Source organism: Spinacia oleracea, chromosome 3 (assembly GCF_020520425.1).
Source record: "Spinacia oleracea cultivar Varoflay chromosome 3, BTI_SOV_V1, whole genome shotgun sequence".
NCBI classification, from domain to species: Eukaryota; Viridiplantae; Streptophyta; class Magnoliopsida; order Caryophyllales; family Amaranthaceae; genus Spinacia; species Spinacia oleracea.
The window spans coordinates 31,644,647-31,657,507 of record NC_079489.1 but is presented as its reverse complement, the minus strand read 5'-3'; positions in this window follow the sequence as shown (position 1 = coordinate 31,657,507).

Here is a 12,861-nt window from a genome sequence, read left to right as displayed (position 1 = left end):
TAGGGTATCATTGTAGAGGGATTTGGGGTAAGTGAAAAAGAAAATAGGGTAAAGGGAATGACAAAAACCACCAAACAAACAACAACAAATGGAATGAAACCCCATCATTCCCTTTCCCTTTCCTGAAAACCCCCAACCAAACACCCCCTTATTTTAATACGACTGTCGTTACCGTTCGAAAATAGTATTGTAATATACTAATATATTGACATGGAAAAAGCTTATGACGAATAGAATGAGACTTCTTATGGGTAGCTCTGTCCGCATTTGATTTTAATAATACTTGGATTTCTTGAATCAAGTCATGTGTGATGTGTCACTTCGATTTCGTATTCTTTAGCAGTTATTGGTCTAGGGTCATGGAGATGATACACATACCCCAGGGGTATGTAGGACCCACATACCCTGGTCTTTTATTGGTCCAGTTCAGCTTAAGGAAATTTCATTTTGGAGGAAGATGGATTTTATTTGGGGGTGAGATCAATGATAAACCAATCAAAGAATAGGATATGTAAGGACCCACGTACCCCTTGAGTATGTGTAGCCTTTGCGAGTTAACAATGAATCAACACCTTTAATCACTCCTACTAGAGGTTTGAGACAAGGGGATCCTCTATCCCCTATTCTTTTTGTTATATGTATGGAAGTTTTATCTCGTAAGTTGTTAAAACAAGTTAATGATAGGAACATGGGAATTGGCATAAAAGTTGCTTCCTCCGCCCCAACCATACCTTGTTTGCTCTTTGCAGATGATAGTTTACTTTTCTGTAAAACCAAAGTAGGAGCTTGTGCAAACCTCCGTGATACTCTACATGAATTTTCTATTATGTCAGGACAATTGATTAATTTTCACAAGTCATCAATTGTCTTTTCACAAAAGGTTACTAATTCTAGAAAAATCCAACTCGCTAGTTATTTTAATATGACTCCGAAATCTTTTCTGGGCAGATATCTAGGTGTCTTTTTTAACTCCAAGACATTTACAAAGCACAATTTTCATCACATTGTTGCTAAAGCGGAACATAAAATGAACAATTGGTCGTCTAACATAGTATCTAAAGCAGGTAAAACTGTTTTAATCCAAAGCCACTTGGAGGCTCTTCCCTCCTTTGCTATGACTACCGCTCGTCTCCCAAAGACGATTACACATTCTTTAGATCAAATTAATAGGAATTTCTTTTGGAAGCAGTCCCCCGAGAAACAAGGTATTCCTATGTTGTCTTGGGATAAAATTTGCCAACCTAAATCTCAAGGAGGGCTAGGCCTACGCAAATCTGAAGCAGTAAACACCGCCTTCCTGGCAAAACTAGGGTGGAAAATTTTAACATACCGCACAAGATTGTGGGTCCAAACCATCTATGCAAAATACTTGACGCGCAATAATTTTTTAGAATATAAGTCGCAACCTAAAGACTCCTGGATTTGGAACAAAATTCTCCAAATTAGGCCCCTTCTTCGAAAAGGCATACGATGGAAAGTTGGTAATGGTTCTGGAATTCTTTTCTGGCTAGATAATTGGTGTGCCTCTACCAATTTAGTAACTTTGCTTAATTTGGATATTGATAACATCCAAAATTTGGACATCATAGTGGATCATTTTATTTCTTCAGAACGTCAACGGGATATTCAAGCTCTCTCATCTTTGGTTCCTCCAGACATAGTTCAGATAATTAGGAGTATTCCGGTTCCTATTTCTGATCTTATTGATGAACCTTGTTGGGGTCTATCCACCAATGGTGAGTTCACAGTCAAATCGGCTACTTGGCTAGCTCATAACTTCTCTTCTAAAGCTAAATGGGAGTTTTCGTGGATTAGGAAACTTGATATTTCCCCTAAGCTCAGAGTCTTTCTCTGGCAGCTACTTCATAATGGCCTTCCAACTCGAGAAAACCTAATTTATCGAAATATTGACATACCTACGTGTTGTCCTCTCTGCAATAGCCAATGGGAAACGCAAGACCACTTGTTTTTTCTCTGCCCTAAAGTTAGAGAGTTTTGGGAATCCAGTGTTGCTACGCAATGGTTGGGAACTCCCTTCCAATATCCCTCTGTCCTACACCTTTATTTCGTGACATACGCCAAAACATTAGACTCGTGGTTAAAAAAATAGTTACGTCACTCTGGAGTATCTGGAAATCTCGTAATGCACTCATCTTTCGACAAACTCCTTTCTTGAGTATGTCTACTTATTCCAGGGCTTTTCGATTTTTTTCTGAATGGGGTGTTCGTACCAAACTTGATTCTATGTTCATGGAGCGTCAGTCCAAACAATCCTCGTTTTCTCCCAAGATTATTCAAGTAGCATGGTCTCCCCCAGAACCCGGTGTATTAAAAATTAATTTTGATGGCTTTGTTCGTGATAAATATGGCGCAACGGGGGTAGTGATTAGGGATTACCTCGGAAATAACATTGTTAGTCGCACTTATAACCTAGGACCTACTTCTCCTCTTGTAGCTGAAGCCATGGCCCTCCGTAACGGTCTTTGACTTGCCATAGAATATAATATTAGACATATATTTATTGAGGGGATAACCTTCTGGTTATTAATATTTTGCAGGGTAAAGCGCAGTGTCCCTAGAAGATCAATTACTTCTCGATGCTATCAAGCAGCTGTTGACTCGTTTCGACACTAAAGACTCATGACATGTTTACCGTGAGGCTAATCGTGCAGCTGACTATGTTGCTGCTGTAGGTCACCTAGTCCAGACGCATCAGGATATTGACCCATTTGTAGACAGTAAATTTTCTTATTTTCTTTCTTCTGATAAGTTAGGTTCCAGTCTTGAGAGAAGACTTTTCAAACTTTTGTATTTTTGTCTGTTAAAAATAATATATATATATATATATATATATATATATATATATATATATATATATATATATATATATATATATATATATATATATATATATATATATATATATATATATATATATATATATATATATATATATATATATATATATATATATATATATATAAAGGAGGTATATTTGCCGAATTATTAGAATGCCACGAAGGAAACCTTATGGTTTCGGCCAATGAAAAATAAGATTTCTAATTTATTTTTGAATTAAAAAAGTTGAGTGATACGTACATATTTTAATTAATTAATTACTAATATATACAACTTCATCCGAAATCAAACACTATAATAAATAAAACTAAAATAAAATTCATCCAAAATCAAACACTAATATAAAATAAAATTCAATCCAAAATCAAACATTTATCCAATATTAGAGCGTCACGTAGGAAATCTAATGGTTTCGGCCAATGAAAAATAAGATTTCGAAATTATTTTTGAATTAAAAAAGTCGAGTGTCACGTAGGTAAATAATTAGGCACCACGTAGATATTTTTATTAATTAATTATTATTATTACGCATATACAATTTCATCCAAAATCAAACACTCTAATAATTAAATAATAAATCTAAAATGAAATTCAATCAAAAATAAAAAACTAATATTTTATATATATATATATATATATATATGTATATACATATATATATATATATATATATATATATATATATATATATATATATATATATATATATATATATATATATATACATATATATATATATATAAAGGGGAGTTTTGTGGAGATCATTTGTAGCTCCACGTAGGATTTTCACGTCATCATACATAACTAATTATTATTTCAGAATTATTAAAATAAAAATAGATAAATAAAAAATAGATAAATAAAGATCCGGTAAAAGATAATAAGAGATTAATAGATAAATAAATACTTAGTAAAATATAATAATAATAGATGAATGTAATAAGAGTCAACCACTGATTAAAAAAAAGAATAAGAGATAAATTTTACTAGGAGTCAAAATAGATAAATAAATACTTAGTAAAAGATAATAAGATATAAATTTTACTAGGAGTCAACTACCATGTTCTATATAATGCAAATACATTACCAAATAAACAAAACAATCTCATCAACGAAGCACTATATATTTATGACGGGATCAAATCCCTTCTTTTAAGTACGAGAAATATTCTATGACAGTATATGTAATTACCGACATGATCGATATATGCGATGAGGTAGTCAATTATGACGACATCTTTTCACGACGGGCTTGCAACGGAATCACGTCGTAATTGTTTTTTTACGATGGGAAATCATGTCGTTAATACTTTTAACCCATAAAAAAATAACAAATCACGCATTCCCTCTGTAATTTTACTTTATTGATCTGTGCATCGCACGGGCTTAATTCTAGTTTAATCTAATGTATGGATATAGCAGTCGGTATATATAGGAGTTTTATTTTAACTTAAAAATTTAATAGAATCCGTGCATCGCACGGGCTAAAATCTAGCTCTTAAATGAACCTGGTCCATATTAAATTATTATGGACCAAACCTAAAAGAGGAAGCATCCTCACTTTCCTTTTCATATCGCACGTGTGAAGGGTTTAATGATTTCACCAAAACTTCCTCCTCTTTTCTGATTTTACAAAATAGGTCTCCTTCTTCGTCCTCTCTTCTTCACGAGCCTCTACGATTTCTCTCTCCTCACACCTCCTTGCTTCTCCAATTTCTATCCAAAAACTTAAGGATTTGCTACAATTGGAGCTCGAAGAGGCTTTCGTACTTTAGATGTTCGCAAGGAAAGTTGAGGTCGGATTTTATCTTAATTTTTCTTATTTTTTGAACTCATTTTAGTTAAATTCGCTAATTTCATTTCAAATTTCAAACACAAGTATATATTAATGTATTTTTGTGTTTATATTTTTGCAATTGATGTTTTGATTGATTTTAATAGTTTTTTTTTTATTGTTTTTGATAAAGATGGAATTCTCTTAGGATATTTTATGTACAGCAGACTTCTAGTCGCATTAGATTTCCTAATACAATTAGAACTAATGTTGTAACCTGTTAGGGGAAAAAAAATACCCTGTGGGCATACGTGGCAAGCATTGCTTATGTGGCTGCCAACAAGGCGCAAGGTGGCATTATTCGAACGGTATTCCCAACTGCTGGGCTCAAAACGGACGTTACAAACCTTTGATGAAGCCGGCCTTCATTACGTATTTATTATCTAATTATGGGCAATTATTCCATAAACGTTACATTCTTGTTGTAAATGCCTATAAAATGGCTTAGTCTTGTCTATTTTACACACATGATTTTCCGAGTAATAAACCAGCAATTATCCTATGCTATTACATCTTGCTCTCACCATTTTCAATTATCTAGCTCAATCGATTGTTAGCACCTTCATCAAGGCAAGTTCGTCTCTAAGTCGAATTTGCCCAAAACAATTTGGCGCCCACCGAGGGGCTGACAATCAAGAGCAGCTTGATAATACCATTCCAATCACCATGGCCGGAAATGCTAGCTCATCCGATGACATCACTCGTCGCTTCGAAGCCATGGAGCAGCGCATCAACATCCTCCAAAAGGAGAACGAAGCGTTGCACTCTCAAGTTAGGTCTACTGCCTCCATCGCCACAGGATCCAGGTTCCAGTACCGACGAGACACCTCCGGGTTAAACCGCCGCTTGGATCTTAACGCCGCTCCAGATCACCCCCTCCATGTACCCTTTGGCGAACCTGGGGGTCCTGTTCTCCAGCAGATCCGCGAGTTCGATCCATTACCGAATCAACCCCGTTCTAACCCGAGTTGGCTTCCCCCGCCTCCAACTCAACCATCTTCTGCAGGTACATCGGCAACAGTTGTCACCTCGACGGTTGCCCGGGTAACCCCACCTCAGGTCGGCATGACGACATCCACCATGGTGACGGCCCCCGCCTCTGCTCCGGTGTCTCGCCCGTTGCCTCCCCCAATGGTGACCATGTCAATGCCCCTGCCTGTTACGCTTCCGGCGCAAGGGCCAACGCCAGCAATTCAAATGCCATGGGATCAACTCTTCTCTCAGCAAGTCGTCCAACCTGTTGTCAACCTGGTCACTTCGGCGCCAGGGGCACCTCCCCAGTTGATGACGGTCCCTTTAGCCAGTCAGGCGCCGCAAGCAGCGTTTCCCAATGCCAATGCCCAAATGCGCCCCGACTCTTCTCGAAACTATTCTCCATACACTCCTCTTAACAGGTCAGTTGCTCCGGTTAGTCACGGTTTCGTAACTCCTTTCCCTTATATTGCAGGTACCCACGCTACTCAAGGAACCCCCCCTTACATGCAACAAGTGGTGCCGCAGTTCACTCCTCACCAACCTCACGGCGTATACCCGCAGAGTACCTACTATCAACATCTCCAAGCCAGCCTTCCCGAAACGTTTAGCCCCCTCGTCCCGGTGCTCAACAGCATCTGTGAGAACACCAATCACCAACTCCAACAAATAATGACCATGATAAAAAAGATTCCTGGTGTACCAACACCAATCAAAGAAGCTAGCCTGGACAGTTATGCCGACTCCCCATATGCTGATCCCATTGATGCAATAGACATCCCGAAACGATTTAGCCCACCCAACATGCCCATGTACGACGGGACAACCGACCCAAGAGAACATATCTTGACCTACAAGCAACGGATGATGACCATTCCAGTCCCCAAGCACATGAGAGAAGCCAGCCTTTGCAAAGGGTTCGGTTCGACATTGGTTGGGCCCGCCTTGAAGTGGTTGACTAGCCTGCCGAATGGATGCATTACCTCTTTTGCTCACCTCGACAACATGTTCAACCAGCAGTTTGCTAGCAGCAGGTGTTTAGAGAAGCAGACAAGAGACTTATACCGAGTAATCCAACGTCCTGACGAACCCCTGAAGGATTATATAGCCCGGTTCATCAGGGAGAAGGTGACTGTTCCTGAATCTGATGTCTCAACAGCCATCGAAGCGTTCAGACAAGGATTATACGGCGAAACCGACCTCTGGAGGGATTTAATCAAATACCCCTGCAAGACGTTCGAAGATGCTCAAGCCAAAGCAATGGCCCAAGTTAGGTTGGAAGAAACTCTCCATTCTCGGAAAGAAGGCAATGACTACTCAAAGACGGAATGACGGTTGCCCTACCCCAAGAGGACCATCAACCGCCCTGCTCCTTATTCCCGACCTCAGCATGTAGCAGTAGTGGAGGAAGACTACGACTCCGACTGGAAGAGCAGCCCGGACCTGCCTCCAAAAATTAACGAATATTCTTTCTGTGTTGACACTGTAGGTCTGATGAACCACCTCTCGAAGATGGGGAAAGTAGTGTAATGGCCGCCGAAGTCCAGCAAACCCGAGTCGAAGAAAGATCCCTCTAAATGGTGTGATTTCCACGCCGACATCGGTCACACAACCAATGACTGCGTCGCATTGAGGAGAGAAGTAGCCTACCTGCTGAAAAATGGTTACCTCAAGGACGTCATGTCAGATAAAGCTCGAGGCGTCGTTAACAAAGACAACTCTAACTCTCCATCTCGACCTCCTCCACCTCCCCCTCATACTAAAACTGTAAATTTCATTGCTGGAGGTTCTGACATTTGTGGTTTAACTTATTCTGCAGCGAAGAGACACGCCCGAGAAAACGAGATAGACAGACCAGTACGAGCTGTAGCCGCCAAATACCTAACCCCTATATCTTTTGATGAATCTGATGCAGGGGACATCTCGGACAAACATCACAACGGCTTGGTGATATCTATTCCTGTTGGAAATTGCATGATCAAACGAGTCCTTGTCGACAATGGCAGCTCAACTAACGTGATGATGCTCGACGCCCTCAAAGACATGGGGCTCAACCAAGACACAGACGTCGTCAAAAAATCCACCGTGCTAATAGGATTCAGTGGCGAAGCAAAAACCACCTTCGGAGAAGTTACCCTACCCGTTTACGCACAAGGGATCAACCAACAGGTAAAATTCTGTGTTATTGACTGCCCTTCATCTTACAACATTATTTTGGGCAGGCCCTGGATCCACGACATGAAGGCCATCCCTTCGACATATCACCAAACCATCAAATTCCCGACTCGATGGGGGGTTCAAAAAATCAAAGGAGACCAGCAAGAGTCCAAAGAATGCTATAAGGCGGCCCTAAAGCCATCGGCCACAAATAAATCCTCATTATAGAAATTACAGTCTAACTCCGAACCAGCGAGCTACGAAGAACCTAAATCTGAACAACTCGACGAGATCATCTTGGATCCTGCGAAACCAGAACAGGTCGTCTTTATTGGATGCGATGTACCCGACGACATCAGGTCGGAGCTTGTTGCATTTCTTAAAGCCAACGCGGATTGCTTCGCATGGTCACATGAAGATATGCCAGGCATCAGCCCAGACGTCATCACTCACAAACTCAGTGTCGACCCTCGACATAACCCCGTCAAACCAAAGCGGCGGAAGTTTGCTCCAGAACGCAACCAAATTATCAACAATGAAGTTCAACAGCTACTAGATACGGGAAAGATCAGGGAGGTGAAGTACCCAGACTGGTTGGCCAATGTCGTCGTGGTCAGGAAGAAAAATGGGAATTGGCGAGTGTGCATAGATTTCACCGACATCAACAAATCATGCCCTAAAGATTCTTTTCCTTTACCCCACATCGACGCCATGGTTGACGCTACTGCGGGACACGAGATGCTCACATTCATGGACGCGTTCAATCGCTACAACCAGATTTTGATGCACCCAGAAGATCAAGAGAAAACCACCTTCATCACGGAGAGGGGAACTTATTGTTACAAGGTCATGCCGTTCGGATTAAGGAACGCAGGCGCCACCTATCAGCGCCTAGTCAACAAAATGTTCAGAAAACAACTGGGCGACACAATGGAAGTCTACATCGACGACATGCTTGTGAAATCCAAGAAAGCCTCGGATCACATCACGCATCTTCAGCAAGCCTTCGACGTGTTGCGAGAGTACAGTATGAAACTCAACCCCACCAAATGTTCGTTCGGAGTCTCTGCTAGAAAATTCTTAGGTTACATGGTTACTCAAAGAGGCATTGAAGCTAGTCCTGATCAGATCCGCGCAATCATCAACCTGCAATCACCTCGAAACTAGAAGGACGTACAAAAATTAGCAGGCCGAGTGGCTGCCCTCAACCGCTTCATCTCCAGGTCGTCCGACAAGTGCAAATTGTTTTACGACATCCTCAGGAAAAATGAGAAGTTCAGCTGGACTGACCGACACGAAGCCGCGTTACAGCAACTCAAGCAATACCTATCAAACCCCCCGTTATTGTCCAAACCAAAAAACAATGAAGTACTACAAGTATACCTCGCAGTTACGGAGTCGACCATCAGTGCAGTGTTAGTACGGGAAGATGACGGAAAGCAGCTACCTGTTTATTACGCCAGTAAGTCTTTACTTAGCGCCGAAACAAGGTACTCTCATCTCGAAAAACTTGTCCTTGCTTTAGTCGTTGCTTCTGTTAAATTGCGTCCTTATTTCGAATGTCATCCTATCACTGTTAGAACTAACTATCCCATGAAGTCAATCATGAGGAAACCCGAGTTGTCTGGCAGGATGTCCAAATGGGCTATACAGTTAGGTTGTTACGACATCCGGTACGAACCTCGCACAGCCATCAAGTCGCAAGCCCTGGATGATTTTGTGGCTGACTTCAGCCCGAGCCTCCAACACGAAGTCGATCACGAAGTCAACACACTGACCAACAATGGATCCTCGTCTACATGGACCCTACATACTAACGACCCCTCCAACATACGGGGGACAGACCACGGCATCGTGCTAAAGTCGCCACAAGGGGACACCATAGTACAATCGTTCTGTTTCGAGTTCAAAGCTACCAACAACGAAGCAGAGTACGAAGCTTTGATCTTGGGGTTGTCATTAGCACTCGACATGAATATCCGCCGACTTGAGGTACGTTGCGATTCTTTATTAATTATCAGCCAGATTAACGGTTCGTATGCAGCGAAGGACTCAAAGATGCAGGCCTACTTGGAAATAGCAAAAAGGCTCGTGAACAAGTTCGATTCATGCACCTTACAAAAAATACCAAGAGACCAAAACACCCAGGCCGACGCCTTAGCCAATCTTGGCTCAAACATTAAACCTAAACTCACCTCCATCCCCGTAGTCCACTTAATGTATCCAGCCATCACCAAAGATAAACTACCCATCACCGAACAGTCTCAATCCACTCAAATGCCCTCATGGCACGACCCTTACATACACTGGCTTAAACACAACACTACCCCACCTGGAGTCACCCACAAAAAAGCCTTCCGCATGAAAGCCTCCAGATTTATCCTAATCCATGGAGTATTGTTCAGAAAGTCGGTTGCAGGACCGTACCTGAGATGCCTTGATCATGACGAGATTGAGTCGACATTGCGCAACATACATGATGGAGAATGTGGGAACCACGCCGGAGGAAGAAGCTTAGCCTACAAAACCCTTACCATGGGATATTTTTGGCCCACCATGAAGAAAGACGCAATCACCTTTGCTAAGAAGTGCGACTCCTGCCAACGGTTCGCGTCCATCTCTCATCAACCTTGTGAAGTACTCCATCCTATCTTGTCCCCTTGGCCCTTCACGAAATGGGGGATGGACATAGTAGGTCCCTTACCACAAGCGTCAGGACAACGCGTCTTCATGTTGCAATGACCGATTACTTCTCCAAATGGATCGAAGCAAAAGCTTTCAAGCGAGTTCGAGATACTGAAGTCATTTCGTTCATCAAGCGAAATATCCTTAGTCGGTTCGGCATCCCTTCCGAGATCGTCTGCGACAATGGTTCTCAGTTCATCAGCAACAAAACCAAAGAATTCTGCAGTAGGTATAACATCACCTTGCACACCTCAACACCAAGATATCCTCAAGCAAATGGCCAAGCCGAGTCAAGTAACAAAATCATCATCAACAACCTCAAGAAGCGCCTCGATGACGCCAAAGGAAGATGGGCAGACGAGTTACCTATGATCCTTTGGGCCGACAGGACGATGCCAAAGACGGCGACCAACCACACTCCTTTCTCCTTGGTCTTCGGTTGCGAGGCAGTCATCCCTCCTGAAGTCGAACTCCCCACAGCAAGAAGCAGTTTCATGGCACCAGGAATGAACGACTCAGTCTTGGCTTACGACATCGATACTGTTGACGAACTGAGGGAAGCGGCACTGGTCAGGATGGCCTCCTACCAACAAGCCGTCGCGAACAGCTACAACAAGAATGTGAGGGTTCGGATATTCCAGCAGGGAGATTGGGTTCTGCGTAAGGTCTTCCCAAACAAAAGGATCCTCGACACGGCAAGTTGGCCCTGACATGGGAAGGTCCCTACCAGATCGTGAGACGAACAGGACATGGCGCATACGAATTAGTCGACAGAGACGGCACACCCATCCCAAGAAGTTGGAATGCGACACACCTAAAACTGTACCATTTCTGAACACTCGAATAATTTCTGCTTTCTAGTTTTTCTAACACAACATGTACGCTAGCATTTATCGCCATTATGTCGATACCCCCGAGACAGAGTGAGCATGACGAAGTCGAGAGCATCTCGAGCTATGTACATTTATAAGTAACAAGAAGTTAAGTTCCTCTCCTCTATCTTTTTTCCTTTCCTCCTTGTATGTTATCACCATTACTGACTTAGGCATCGGAGGGTCGTTGGCTCCACCAACGGCCAACCCTCACGCCATCGTCTCGTTTTGCAGACAACACCGTGGCGACATTATAAGTATACACTTAGGAGGAATAACGAGCATAAAGACTCGACTCGACGTCGTCCCGTATTTCTCCTTGAACTCTTTCTTTTTTCTCCTTGTCGCAATTTCCTCTCATTTTTTATGTTGCTCCATACTGACTTAAGCATCGGAGGGCCGTTGGCTCCACCAACGGCTAATCCTCACGCTCTGCTGTGTTGACAGTCTGGTGCCCACATGGTGACAAATTCGACAAGGAAAAAACAGATGAAGCAAAGTGCACAACACAACATACAGGAAATCAAAGATGTGCACGCATGTTTAGAAACACGAAGTGAAAGGAAACAACGTTCTTTTATTCAAAAATGCTTGTATACATTACATATTACAAATCTTACAAACTACAAAACACAATTTAGGCCATTACAAAAACGCCTGGTACACTACAATGTACATTAGATACATAATGGAATACAACTCTACATTTTTCTACAGCATACATTTCTTGCAGGTTCCCCTTTGACAGGCTGGAGGCGTCACCAAAGTCGAACTCGAGGTATGTTCCCAACCTGCAAAACAGACACCAAACCAAACACATTTTTCCAAAAACAAAGCAAGCAACACAGAATTCACAAACCACAAATATTTACATGACTTGCCCCCTTGGACAAGCCCAAAAACATTCAAAAGACTGCCGCCTTCAAGGCGAAACACAGCCGCAAATATCTTTTCGACCTTCCCAAAGGCCGAACACACAAAACATTGTTTTAAAAAAAAGCCATTGTTTAACAACCACAAACATTCAAATTTTAAATTTTTTAAGGAGGGGGGATAGAACTACTCCTGATGGTCTGCTGGGCCTGCATTCTCCCCTTGTTCGCCATCGCCTGGTGCCGCCATCGTCTCGACATCGGGGCTGGTTGCAGTTGCACCCTCCTCGACGTCTTCTTCATCGCTAACGGCACCAAGGGGGATATAGTCCTCGGGGAATGCAGTGTTGAACTGAGCAATGTTTTTGTCAGGAGTCCAGTTCACATGTTTGCCCGCCTTGAACTCCTCCATCATCTCGGCCTTCATTTTCCAAGTGTAGTAACCAGCACACTCGTAAATCCTCGCCTTGACTTTGGAGAGAGACGTATTCAGCTCGTCGACCTCGGCAACCAGCGAATCCTTCTCAGCATTCAACTGTGCGACCTCAGCAGCCCCCTTCTCTTGACTCACCTGCAGCGCCTCGGCCCTTGCTGTCGCCTCCTTGGCCAC